Source organism: Pristiophorus japonicus, chromosome 6, assembly GCF_044704955.1.
Source record: "Pristiophorus japonicus isolate sPriJap1 chromosome 6, sPriJap1.hap1, whole genome shotgun sequence".
Lineage (NCBI taxonomy): Eukaryota > Metazoa > Chordata > Chondrichthyes > Pristiophoridae > Pristiophorus > Pristiophorus japonicus.
Window position 1 is genome coordinate 26,243,989 of NC_091982.1, and position 13,275 is coordinate 26,257,263.

General features: G+C 44.5%; 1 protein-coding gene across 3 annotated transcripts in view; it reads left to right on the forward strand.

The window, feature by feature from the left end:
- tenm1 (teneurin transmembrane protein 1) overlaps window positions 1-13,275 on the forward strand; it is a 1,011,052-nt gene that overhangs the window by 928,782 nt on the left and 68,995 nt on the right. The gene's annotated exons all lie outside the window — the stretch shown is intronic.

A 13,275-nucleotide genomic window follows, 5' to 3' on the forward strand; every position in this document is an offset into this window, starting at 1 on the left:
GCTGGGCTGCTTGTGCTTGAGACTGTTGGTTATCTGACGCCCTCTCATTCATGCTCAATCATCTGATATCCACCCGCTCATACTCAAGGTTATGTCATCCAGTGCTTCATACTTGCTCCTTCACAGCCTCACCCTTACAGCCAGCTCATATTTTCCCCTTTCACTAGCCTCTTTAACCATAAATGCAACATAAATGTCCCAAATTGCATAGTAATACTGCTCAAGTATAACGCTACAACCAGGTAATCTATTTGTTGTATGCAAACAATCGATTCAAATCAAGACATTCAAAAATACTCATTACAGGCAGGGACTTGTGGAAACTGGTTACATTATCGACGCAGTGCATTGTAGCTGATTGAGGCAATTCTAGGTCCATTTCACAAATTCAAAATGAGCCTGAGCTGATTGAGGAGCAGGCAACCTTGGTAGGCAGATTAATGTAATAAGGCTAAAAATAACTCAGAAATAAACAATGAGGCCAAAGTAATGACATAAATTCAAGAGGAGATATGTGTGTATTTAAAAGATAGCCATCTAAGCAAACAGATCTTTGCCATCTGAAGATATATGGTTTCAAAAACAATCTCCTGTGAAAATCATCAGAAGAATGAGAATACAGTACAGATTTTTTTTTTAAAGTCTCACTGCCAGGCTGTGTTAATGAGAAATGCTACTACCCTTCAAAAACCACAGTCTGCTATGGATAAAGCACCATCGATACACAATCCAGTACATGGTAAAAAATCTATGAATGAAATTTATTTTTAGAGGTCTAACACTCTTCTATCTTTTGTAAACTGATTATTATCAATTAACAGACACAGAACAATGATGTCACAGAGAGAGCACCAGCAGCAGCACAATTGAGTTGTGATGGGGTTAATACACAATGCAGGAGATTCAGGGCCAGACGTGGCATTGGAATGTATTTCCAATCCTTGCCAGTGGTATATTTTGTTAATCCCTGTTAATTCAAAATGGTAGCATTGTGATTATGTTCCTGGACTAGTGATCCAGAGACCTGGACTAAAGATCCAGAGACACGAGTTCAAATCCCACCACGGCAGCTGGGGAATTTAAATTCAGTTAATTAAATAAATCTGGAATAAAAAGCTAGTATCAGTAACGATTACCATGAAACTATCGGATTGTCGTTAAAAACCCATCTGGTTCACTAATGTCCTTTAGGGAAGGAAATCTGCTGTCCTTACCTGGTCTGGCCTATATGTGACTCCAGACCCACAGCAGTATGGTTGACTCTTAACTGCCCTCTGAAATGGCCTAGCAAGCAGTAATCCTCCATGTTGATCATTTGGAAAAAGCACTGAGGGTAGCAAGGGCCCAGAATGTACTCTGGGTGGGGGAATTCAATATCCATCACCGAGTGGCTCGGTAGCACCACTACTGACCGAGCTGGCCGAGTCCTGAAGGACATAGCTGCCAGATTAGGACTGTGGCAGGTGAGAGAACCAACACCAGGCAAAAACCTACTTGGCCTCGTCCTCACCAATCTACCTGTCGCAGATGCATTTGTCCGTGACAGCACTGGTAGCAGTGACCACGGCAAAGTCCTTGTGGAGACAAAATCCAATCTTCACACCAAGGACACCCTTCAGCGTGTTGTGTGACACTACCACCATGCTGAATGGGATAGATTCAGAAAAGATCTAGCAGCTGAAAACTGGGCACCCATGAGGCACTGTGGGCCATCAGCAGTAGTAGAATTGTATTTCACCACAACCTGTAACCTCCTGGTCTGGCAAATCCCTCACTCTACCATTACCAGCAAGCCAGGGGACCAACCCTGGTTCAATGAGGAGTGCAAAAGAGCATGCCAGGAGTAGCACCAGGTGTACCTAAAAATTAAGTGCCAACCTGGGGAAGTTACAACACAGGACAACATGCATGCTCAAGAATGGAAGCAGCATGCTATAGACAGGGCTAAGCAACCCCACAATCAACAGATCATATCAAAGCTCTGCAGTCCTGCCACATCCAGTCGTGAATGATAGTGGAAAATTCATCATCATCATCATAGGCAGTCCCTCAAAATCGAGGAAGACTTGCTTCCACTCTAAAAGTGAGTTCTCAGGTGACTGAACAGTCCAATACGGGAATTACAGTCTCTGTCACAGATGGGACAGACAGTTATTGGAGGAAAGGGTGGGTGGGGAGTCTGGCTTGCCGCACGCTCCTTCTGCCTGCGCTTGATTTCTGCATGCTCTCGGCGACAAGATTCGAGGTGTTCAGCACCCTCCCGTATGCTCTTCCTCCACTTATGGCGGTCTTTGGCCAGGGACTCCCAGGTGTCGGTGGGAATGTTGCACTTTATCAAGGAGGCTTTGAGGGAGTCCTTGAAATGTTTTCCGCTTGCCGTGTAGGAGTTCCCAGTAGAGCACTTGCTTTGGGAGTCTTGTGTTGTGCATGCAAACAATGTGGCCAGCCCAACGGAGTTGGCCCAGTGTGGTCAGTGCTTCGATGCTGGGGATGTTGGCCTGATCGAGAACACTGATGTTGGTGTGACTATCCTCCCAGGGGATTTGCAGGATCTTGTGGAGACATTGTTGGTGGTATTTCTCCAGCGATTTGAGGTGTCTACTGTATATGGTCCATGTCTCTGAGCCACACAGGAGGGTGGGTATCATTACACCCCTGTAGACCATAAGCTTGGTGCCAGATTTGAAGGCCTGTTCTTGGAACACTCTCTTCCTCAGGCGACCAAAGGCTGCCCTTGCTGATAATAGGCTCCTGAGGTATGGAAAGTGGTCCACATTATCCAGTGCTGCGCCAGAGGGATGGGACGGTCTTGGATCTAGCCTGGAGGTGACAAATGTTGAACAGGTTCCCACTGGTTCTATAGTTTAGTTCCACTCCAGCGAGGACCTTGTTGAGTGTGAGATGGAGCATTGCAGCAAGGAAGATCGAGAAGTGGGTTGGCACGATGATCCAGCCCTGCTTGACCCCGGTCCAGATGTGGATTGGGTCTGTGGTGGATCCGTTGGTCAGGATCACGGTTTGCATGTCGTCGTGGAGTAGGCGGAGGATGGTGACAAATTTTGGGGGGCAGCCGAAACGGAAAAGGAAGCTCCATAGTCCCTCATGGTTAACAGTGTCAAAGGCCTTTGTGAGGTCAAAGAAGGCCATGTACAAGAGTTGGTGTTGTTCCCTGCATTTCCCTAGAAGTTGTCTCCCCCCGTAAAGATCATGTCCTTTGTACCCCGTAGCCATGATGTGCGAGGATTCTTCACCGCAGTCAAGTCCAGCTACGGCCCAAGCACCCAAGGCTCCACCCCACTGCTGGCCAAAAACAGGGAGATGCTCATCAAGGACACTGAGGCAGTCAGGACCCGTTGGAAGGAGCACTTCGAAGATGTCCTTAATCGAGACTCTGCCTTTGATAAGAGTGTCCTTGACTCCATCCCGCAGCATGCTACCCGCCAGCATCTTAGCAAAACCCCAGTCCTGCACGAGGTAGAAAAGGCCATCCGTCAGCTCAAGAACAATAAGGCTTCGGGAGCGGATGGAAACCCTGCTGAGGCACTGATGTATGGCGGAGAGGCACTATTGGCATGAATGTATGACCTCATCTCTCTCATCTGGAAGGAGGAGAGCATGCCGGGAGATCTCAGAGATGCAGTAATCGTGACCATCTTTAAAAAAGGGGACAAGTCCGACTGTGGCAACTGCAGAGGAATCTCCCTGTTGTCGGCCACTGGAAAGTCAACGCAAGAATCCTCCTCAACCATCTCCTCCTTGTGGCTGAGGAACTCCTCCCGGAGTCACAGTGCGGATTCTGTCCATTATGGGGTACAACGGACATGATCTTTATGGTGGACAATTAATCAACTAATGGGAGGAGGAGGCTCCATGATGGTAGAGCCCAGCACGTGGATACAAAAGACAAGGCTGAAGAGTTTGCAACCACCTTCAGCCAGAAATGCCAAGTGGATGATCCATATTGGCCTCCTCCTGAGGCCCCCACCATCTCAGAAGCCAATCTTCATCCAATTCAATTCACTCCACATGATATAAAGAAATGGCTTAGCGCACTGGATATAGCAAAGACTATGGGCCCCGATAACATCTCTGTTGTCATGCTGAAGACTTGTGCTCCAGAACTAGTCGCGCCTTTAGCCAAGCTGTTCCAGTACAGCTACAACACTGGCATCTACTCGACAATGTATAAAACTGCTCAGGTATGTCCTGCCCACAAAAGACAGGACAAGTCCAATGCGACCAATAACTGCTCCATTGATCTACTCTCAATCATCAGCAAAATGCTGGAAGGCGCATGGCAACACCATCACCTCCAAGTTCCCGTCGACAGTGCCATCCAGCGGCACTTACTCATTAATAACACCCTCACCGATGCTCAGTTTGGGTTCCACCAGGACCACTCAACTCCAGATCTCATTACAGCCTTAGTCCAAACTTGACAAAGAACTTAATTCCAGAGGTGAGGTGAGAGTGACTGGCCTTGACATCAAGGCAGCATCTGACCGAGTGTGGCATCAAGGAGCCCTGGTAAAATTGAAGTCAGTAGGAATGAGGGTAAAACACTTCACTAGCTAGAGTCATGCCGAGCACGAAGAAAGATGATTGTAGTTGTTGGAGGGCAATCATCTCGCCCCAGAACATCGCTGCAGGAGTTCCTCAGGGTAGTATCCTAGGCCCAACCATCTTCAGCTGCTTCATCAATGACCTTCCCTCCATCATAATGTCAGAAGTGGGGATGTGTTCAGTGCCATTCGCAACTCCTCAGATAACAAAGATTGCCATCATTGAATCCCCCAGCATCAACATCCTGGGGGTCACCATTGACCAGAAACTTAACTGGACCAGCCACTGGCAACAAGAGCAGGTCAGAGACTGGGTATGCTGTGGAGAGTGTCTCCCCAAAGACTTTCCACCATCTACAAGGCACAAGTCAGGAGTGTGATGGAATACTCTCCACTTGCCTGGATGAGTGCAGCTCCAAAAGCACTCAAGAAGCTCGACACCTTCCAGGGCAAAGCAGCCCGCTTGATTGGCACCCCATCCACCATCTTAAACATTCACTCCCTCCACCACCGGCATACCGTGGCTGCAGTGTGTACTATATATATATATATATATATATATATAGAGGATCCACTGCAGCAACTCGCCAAGGCTTCTTCGGCAGCATCTCCTAAACCCACGACCTCTATCACCTAGAAGGACAAGGGCAGCAAGCGCATGGAAACACCATCACCTCCAAGTTCCCCTCCAAGTTACACACAATCCTGACTTGGAAATGTGTCGCCATCCCTTCATCGTTGCTGGGTCAAAATCCTGGAATTCCCTCCCTAACAGCACTGTGGGAGTACCTTCACCAAATGGACTACAGAAGTTCAAGAAGACGGCTCACCATCACCTTCTCAAGGGCAATTAGGGATGGGCAATAAAGGCTGTCCTTGCCAACGACACCCACATCCCATGGACGAATAAAAAATATGAAAAAGTGCCTGACATCATTAGCAGTTTGATAGAAGGAAACTGCTGGCCCCTATCAGGATGAAGGACCTGCCGTTGATTTTTGCAAACAATCAAACTCTCCAGACTTCAAAAAGAAACAAAACCAGGAACCCCAACTCTTATTATACCTAACGAAGAGAATTAGCAGAGACTCGGTAAATTGAAGCATTCTCTCTGCAGTGCAATTTCTACCTCTAACAATTAAAAATAAAGACTGAAAATGATTTAACTAGATTAATTAAGAATTAATTTGTGTTAGGCCTGTGCTCTACAGTCATTTACCATAATAATTTATTTCCAATCTATTTCCATTTCATCCTCTAATTAGCATGAGGTTGAGATTAACCTTTGTTCCTTAGTAGCTCTACTACTGTAGTAAAACAACTGAAAACCTGTGCCACCGTTACCTGTAGCCATTATACGCATCAAGCTAGATGTTGTGTTATAAACATGGAGTTTTTTTTAAACAGTCACAAAAGTCTAGTCACTCCACGCTGTGAAAGGTTGAAATAAATCCTACTGTGCAACATCAAATATCTTAATTTGCATGAAGCCATACTAGGATTTGTGTTTTCCGAAGATTCTTCCAGAGTGGTTCTGTATTGCAGCTGTACATTTGTTGGCACAGTGGTGTAGTGCGCCCTCTATTGGCTTGTATCCCATTACTGAAACTGTCCTTGTTATATTCCTGTGAAGTGAATTTGAACTTATAGTATTTATTACTGCTTATTGGCTAGTTTAAAAAGCAAATCTTGCGTTCAAGACAGACCACCCGTTATACACCCTACCCGATTTCCTTTCCCATTAAAGTCAATGGAAAGCAAAATAGGACGAAATCGCCTATTTATACCGTAGCCAAGAGTAGAGGCAAATGTATGTTTTTTGGGTTGGCAGGATATGGGTAGTGATGCACCCCAGGGATGTAAACAGTGACCTTCCTTTGTTTTCCATTTACATAAATAATTTGGGCATAGCTACAAGAAAAATTATTTTGAAGCTTGATGGTTATACTAAATTAGGGGCATGGCAAACTAAGGGAGACTGTGCAAGGACATGAACAGGCTTGGATAGAGGGCAGAGGTGATCCAATGCAGGGAAATGTGAAGTAGTACACTTTAGGGGGTGGGGGGGGAAACAGAGAAAGGAAGTATTCCCTGAATGATGAGATAGCAGAGTGGAAGAACAGAGAGATCTAAGGGTTTTACCTATGGTATATTGAATATAAAAGCAAAGAAAATGTTGTTGAATTTGTAAGATTCATTGATTCGGCCACAGTTGGAGTATTATGTGCAGTTCTGGGCACAACATTTACGGAGGATATTCGAGTCATGGAATGGGTCCAGCGGAAATTCATAGAATGATAAGAATGATACCAGCAATGAAAAGTGAAAGTTTGAAAGATTGAAGTGGTTTCACTGAAACAGAAAAGGTTACAGGTGATCTAACACAAGTTTTCAACATTATGAAAGTTTTCACAGAATGAAAGTTTTGACAGAATAAATATTGAAAGATTTTGTAATGCTGTTTAACAAATTAATACCAAAGCGACATAAGCTCAAGATTAGCTTCAGAAAGTTAGACATTTTTCACACAGAGGACAATTAGAACATGTAGTGGGCAAATTGCCCCTTTTTATAGCCCCGTTAGCACCTCCTGGGGAGCAAGACCGTTTTCGCTGGGGGGGAGAGGGACACTACCTCATTCTGGGAAATTGCCCGAGAGTTTGCGGAGGCGCTGCCATGATTAGCGCCCTGGGCCGCCGTGCAACCGGCGACGACAGCATTGCCGTGTGCGCCGATCCCTTAATGCCCCATGGGGGAAATTCCCCCATGGGCCACAAGGCTGGCACGAGCGGATGTCAACGCCAGCTTCACGACCCGTGAAGCTGGCTGACAATCACTCTCGCGGCGGTGATTAAAGGGGAGGGCACCAGCGCCCCGGGCTGCCATCTTTTTTTGTCGGCCGACTCTCTGGTCGGTTCGATGGTGGCGGCCCTAGCATTGTCTGGGTCACCATCGTGCAGCCTGGCACTCCGTTTTGGGTGCCAGGCTGCTGGTCCGGTCGCACACTGTCCTGGTGGCCCAGTGAAGACCATCGTAGGTTGCGCAGAGTGCGCAGCGGCCCTCCCCTTTAATCGAAGGGAAGGGGCATTGAACGGCATGAGCGTTACACCGAGCATCCGCGTAGCGCTGAACATTTCGCCCCAGTAGCACCCCCGGAACCCGTCCCTAAAGGAAGTGGAGCACGGGAGATTGCGTTCCGCTTCCTTTCAGGGGCGGTAAGGGCAATTTCACATTGGGCGGGACTTCTGCGCTGGGCACTAAAAGCCCTGGCCCCGGAAGCTCACCACCCCCAATCTGCAATTTTGCCCCAAGAATGTTTCACCACGAGTGGTTATTGAAGCAGAGACGAGTAACATCGTTTAAAAGGTTTTCACATAAATATTTGAATGCAAAAAATCTGAAGTAGTGTGGGAAAGGAAAGGAAAAATGCAATTCGAGTGAGTAGCTCCACTTGAAGAGTTAACACCAGCACAGGTCCCGTGAGCCAATTGGTGGTCTCCTGTGCCGCAATTTCAAAGATTCAATCATGAATAAGATATTGAAAGACACAAAAGGCAATTTGATAGGAACATTTAACTATGCACCTGTGAAAATTTATTTATGTTACAAACATTATTTTGAACCCTGAGCAATGGTAAACAAAAATATATATTTTAAGATATTTGATTGGTTCGCTTCTGTTTTTATTGAGGCTGTCCTGACTGGTCATTCAGGATTGATTGTTTTCATAAGTCTTTGGCACATGCTCATTGGTAACTTTCTAGCTTTTGATTTGCGCATTTCCTATCTCCTGAATTCTGATTTATCAGTTTTTCTTCAACCAATTGCAAAAGTTTGATGCTAGAGTTTGATGCAGGGATTGTGACACAGAAAATGTGATTGACAGATAATATACACAGATATACCAATTTTACAGCATAGACAGACTAAAAAAATTTCAATGAATTTCTTTATTATTAGCATTTACCCTGCATTGGTATTTAAAATTGCTCAAAATTACCTATCTCTTGAAGATTTACAAAATGTATTGATTTTGCAACTGCATTTAAGGTTTAATAATACTTCAGCTGAGTACTTCAAACTGATTGCCTGAGAGGTATACTCAGTTGCTGTTGGTTGAGGACACTTGAGTTTGATGGCAGTCTGATGGCGCATTGGAATAAATCACAGGCAGGTGGGGAAATTGCAGAAACAGCACAGTCGCTGGGTTAAAAAAATAAGTTTTGAAAAATGTGGAACTATCATGTAAAAATTCCTTTAACATTTCAATGAATAGAAGCAATGGGCTTTAGAATATATTATCTTACCAAACAAGAAGTAAGCTAGAGCATTGTCAGGCTTACCGACACTCACAGATTTATGGACTTTGTACCTTTATGTTAATGTGCAATTCACAGGGGTAAGGGAAAGAAAGGGAAATATTATCTCCCTCTCTCTCTCCCTTCTATTCCTGAATCATGTTAATGTGTAAAATCAATCCTGCACTCCAAAAAAACAACAAATATGTAAAGTGCTTTGAGTTCTTCAAAAGGTGGTATATGAAAGCAGTTTATTTGTTCAAAGAATAATAGAAAATCAGTAAATTATTAATGAAATCAGAAATGTTGGCACTCCACATCAGTTTTAGAGGGAGGATAGCAAAGCCATGTAATTATCCAGTCTCTCCTCCATTTGACGAGAACTCCTTGCATATTGGTAATTGTATAATTTGGTTTGACCTGTGTGTTGTTTTTTTACTTGCGTTCATAAGGACATAAGACATAAGAAATAGGAGCAAGAGTAGGCCATTTGGCCTCTCAAGCCTGCTCCGCCATTTAATAAGATCATGGCTGATCTGATCTTGGCCTCAACTCCCCATAACCCTTGACTCCCTTATCGTTCAAAAATCTGTCTATCTTCACCTTAAATATATTCAATGACCCAGCCTCCACAGCTCTCGAGGGTAGAGAATTCCAAAGATTCATGACCCTCTGAGAGAAGAAATTCTTCCTCATCTCTGTTTTAAATGGCCGATCCCTTATTCTGAAACTATGCCCCCTAGTTCTAGATTTCCCCACGAGGGGAAGCATCCTCTCTGCATCACCTCTCATTCTTCTAAACACCAATGAGTATAGGTTCAACCTGCTCAACCTTTCTTCATAAGACAACCCCTTCATCTCAGGAATCAACCTCGTGAATCTTCTCTGAACTGCCTCCAATGCAATTATATCCCTCCTTAAATAAGGAGAACAAAATTATACGCAGTACTCCAGGTGTGGTGACTTATCTGGATTCAAAGCATTAAACACTTGTGCAAATTTTAAAGCAAGCTCTTTGAGGAAGTTTTTGGTCCGGTTCCGTTCTCGGGACAAGTTTGCACCAAAAACTTTAAAACCGGACATCCATGAGGCATTGTGGATCATCACCCAGCAGCTAATTGTATACCATCATAATCTGTAACCTTATAGTCGAGCACCAATCAATCACCATCAAGCCAGGAGGCCAGCCCTGGAGTGTTGAAAGATGTGCCAGAAGCAGCACCAGGCTGCACCTTAAAATGAGATGTCAACCCAAGGAAGCTACTAAACAGAGATAATTGAATGCTAAGTTCCAAAAGCAGAAGGCTACAACCAGAGCTAAACAATCCCACAATCAACCGATCAGAGCAAAGTTATGTATTGCATTGAGAATGGGTGGAGGACAGTCAAGCAACTAACTGAACAAGCAACTAAGCCTCCATGAACATTCCCATCCTCAACCATCATGGAGCCCAGCACGGGTGAAAGAGACAAAGCTGAAGTGTTTTCAAGCATCTTCAGCCAAACGTGTCAAGTGGACTCAGCCTCCTCCCAAGGTGTTCACATGACAGATACCAACGTCCAGCCAAGTTGATTCACGCCACATTACATTAAGCAACAGCTAAGTGCATTGGACACACTGAAGGCCATGGGGTCATGATAATATCCCAGCTGTAGTGCCAAAGACCTGTCAACGGTAACAGCCAACCTCCTAGCTACATTATTCCTGTACAGTTATGACATAGGCATCTACCGGGCAATGTGAAAAATTGCCCAGGTATATCCTTTCAGCAAAAGACAGGATCAATCTAACCCAGCAATTACTGTCCTATCAGCCTCCTCCCAATCATCAGTAAGGTGATGAAATGTGAAATCAATAGTGCCACAATCTGCTCACTGGCGCTCAGTTCAGGTTCTGCAAGAAACACTTGGCTCCAGATCGCATCACGGTATTGATCCACAAAAGATGAATACCGGAGAAGAGGTGAGAATAGTTGCTCTAAAATCAAGGCAGTATTTAACTGAGGATGGCACCAATGAAACTTAGCAAAACTGAGGTCAATGAGAGTCAGAGGGAAAATTTGCAAGTGGCTGGCTCAAAGGAAGATGATTGCAGTTGTGGTTCTCGACTCAACCCTGTTTAGCTACTTCGTCAATGACCTTCCCTCCATCATAAGGTCAGAATGATGATTCCACAGTGTTCAGTTCCATTCATAAATCCTATGATAGTGAAGTAAACCCATGTCAGCCAACAACAGGACCTCATGAACATCTACTCTTGGGCTGGCAAGAGACAGGTAACATTTGTGATACATAAGTGCCAGGTAATGACCATCTGAAACAAAAGAAATCCAGCCGTCTCCCCATGACCTTCAATGTCACCACCATTGCTGAGTTCCACAGTTTCAACATCATTTGGGTCGCGACTAACCAGAAGCTGAACTTGACCAGCCACATCAACACCGAAACTGCAAGAGCAGGGCAACAGGTGGGAGGTTTTTTAAAAATTAATTCACGGGATGTGGGCATTGCCGACAAAGTCAGCATTTATTGCTCATTCCTAATTTTCCCTTAACTGAGTGGCTTACTAGGCGATTTCACAGGGCAGTTAATAGTCAACACATTGCTGTGGGTCTGCAGTCACATGTAGGCCAGACCAGGTTATTAGGTAACCAGACATTAGTGAACCAGATGGGTCTTTACAACAATCCTATAGTTTCACCAGTACTATTCCAGATTTATTAATTAACTGAACATAAATGTCCCAGCTGCTGTAGTGGGATTTGAACTCATGTCTCTAGATCATTAGGCCAGGCCTCTGGATTGCTAGTCCAGTAACATTACCACTATATACCCTGCTTATGTACTGTACTTTTCAAAGCCTATCCAATATCTGCAAGGCTCAAGCAAGTAGTGTTATGGAATACTCACTACTCACCTGAATGGGTACAGTGGCAACAATGTTTAAGAAGCTCAACACCATCCAAGACAAAGCAGTTTGTTTGATCAATGTCCCTGCTACTGCACTCTATCTATCTCCTTCATCACCAGGGCACCTTGGCTGCAATATATACAATCTATACGACGCAAAGCAGCAACTCACTAAGGTTGCTTCAATAGCAACTCCCATCCTTGCAACCAATACCACTGAGAGCAGCAAGGGTAGCAATATCATGAGAACACCATCACCTCCAAGTTCTGCCTGTGATTCGCACACCATCCTGACTCGGACATATATCGCTGATCCTTCAATGTCAATGGGTCAATATCCTAGGATGCACTATTATCACAAGGTTTGCAATGGTTTAAGGAGAAAGCCCACTACCACCTTCTCTGGGCAACTAGGGATGGAGAATAAATGAGAGCTTGCCAGCATCACCACATTCCAAAAATATATTTTTTTAAACATTATCAAAGCTATTGGGAAGTTTCTGCTCTCAAAAGTGTGTGCTATCTATTGCAATGCAAATTGTTACACCCATCCCTTCCACATACATAGTAGTACAAGTTTCAAGGGAAACCACAGACACCATGTCTGCAGCAAATATAACCTAGCCATTGGACCTCGATTTTGCAAACTCAGCAATGTATTTGGCTGGCTGCCTGGATCAAGTTGTCACAAAGCACACTGAGGTGACTGTGCTCGACTTTGCATAGTCAGCTAATTTGAATAGTAAGAATTAGCTCCCAGCACAGTTTTGGCTTTGCACCAACAGCTAGCCTAATGGAAAAATAACACAAAAGTAAAGTGTGCACTTAAAAAGAAATGTCTGCAAAATTGTTTCAGCATTGATTAAGTGACAAATGGATCTTAAATACTTTCAGCCTTTGCCAAGACTGTACATGGGTAATGGGGGAAGAAGTCTTGGGAACAATATGAAATAAAATGAAACCCAATATGAAGGCATGGAACAGAGTCTATGGCTCAGTAATGAAATGGAGAGGAATCTAACTTTGTTTAATGGATTCCAAAGTAGAAACATAGAAACATAGAAAATAGGTGCAGGAGTAGGCCATTCAGCCCTTCTAGCCTGCATCGCCATTCAATGAGTTCATGGCTGAACATGCAACTTCAGTACCCCATTCCTGCTTTCTCGCCATACCCCTTAATCCCCCGAGTAGTAAGGACTTCATCTAACTCCCTTTTGAATATATTTAGTGAATTGGCCTCAACTACTTTCTGTGGTAGAGAATTCCACAGGTTCACCACTCTCTGGGTGAAGAAGTTTCTCCTCATCTCGGTCCTAAATGGCTTACCCCTTATCCTTAGACTGTGACCCCTGGTTCTGGACTTCCCCAACATTGGGAACATTCTTCCTGCATCTAACCTGTCTAAACCCATCAGAATTTTAAACATTTCTATGAGGTCCCCTCTCATTCTTCTGAACTCCAGTGAATACAAGCCCAGTTGATCCAGTCTTTCTTGATAGGTCAGT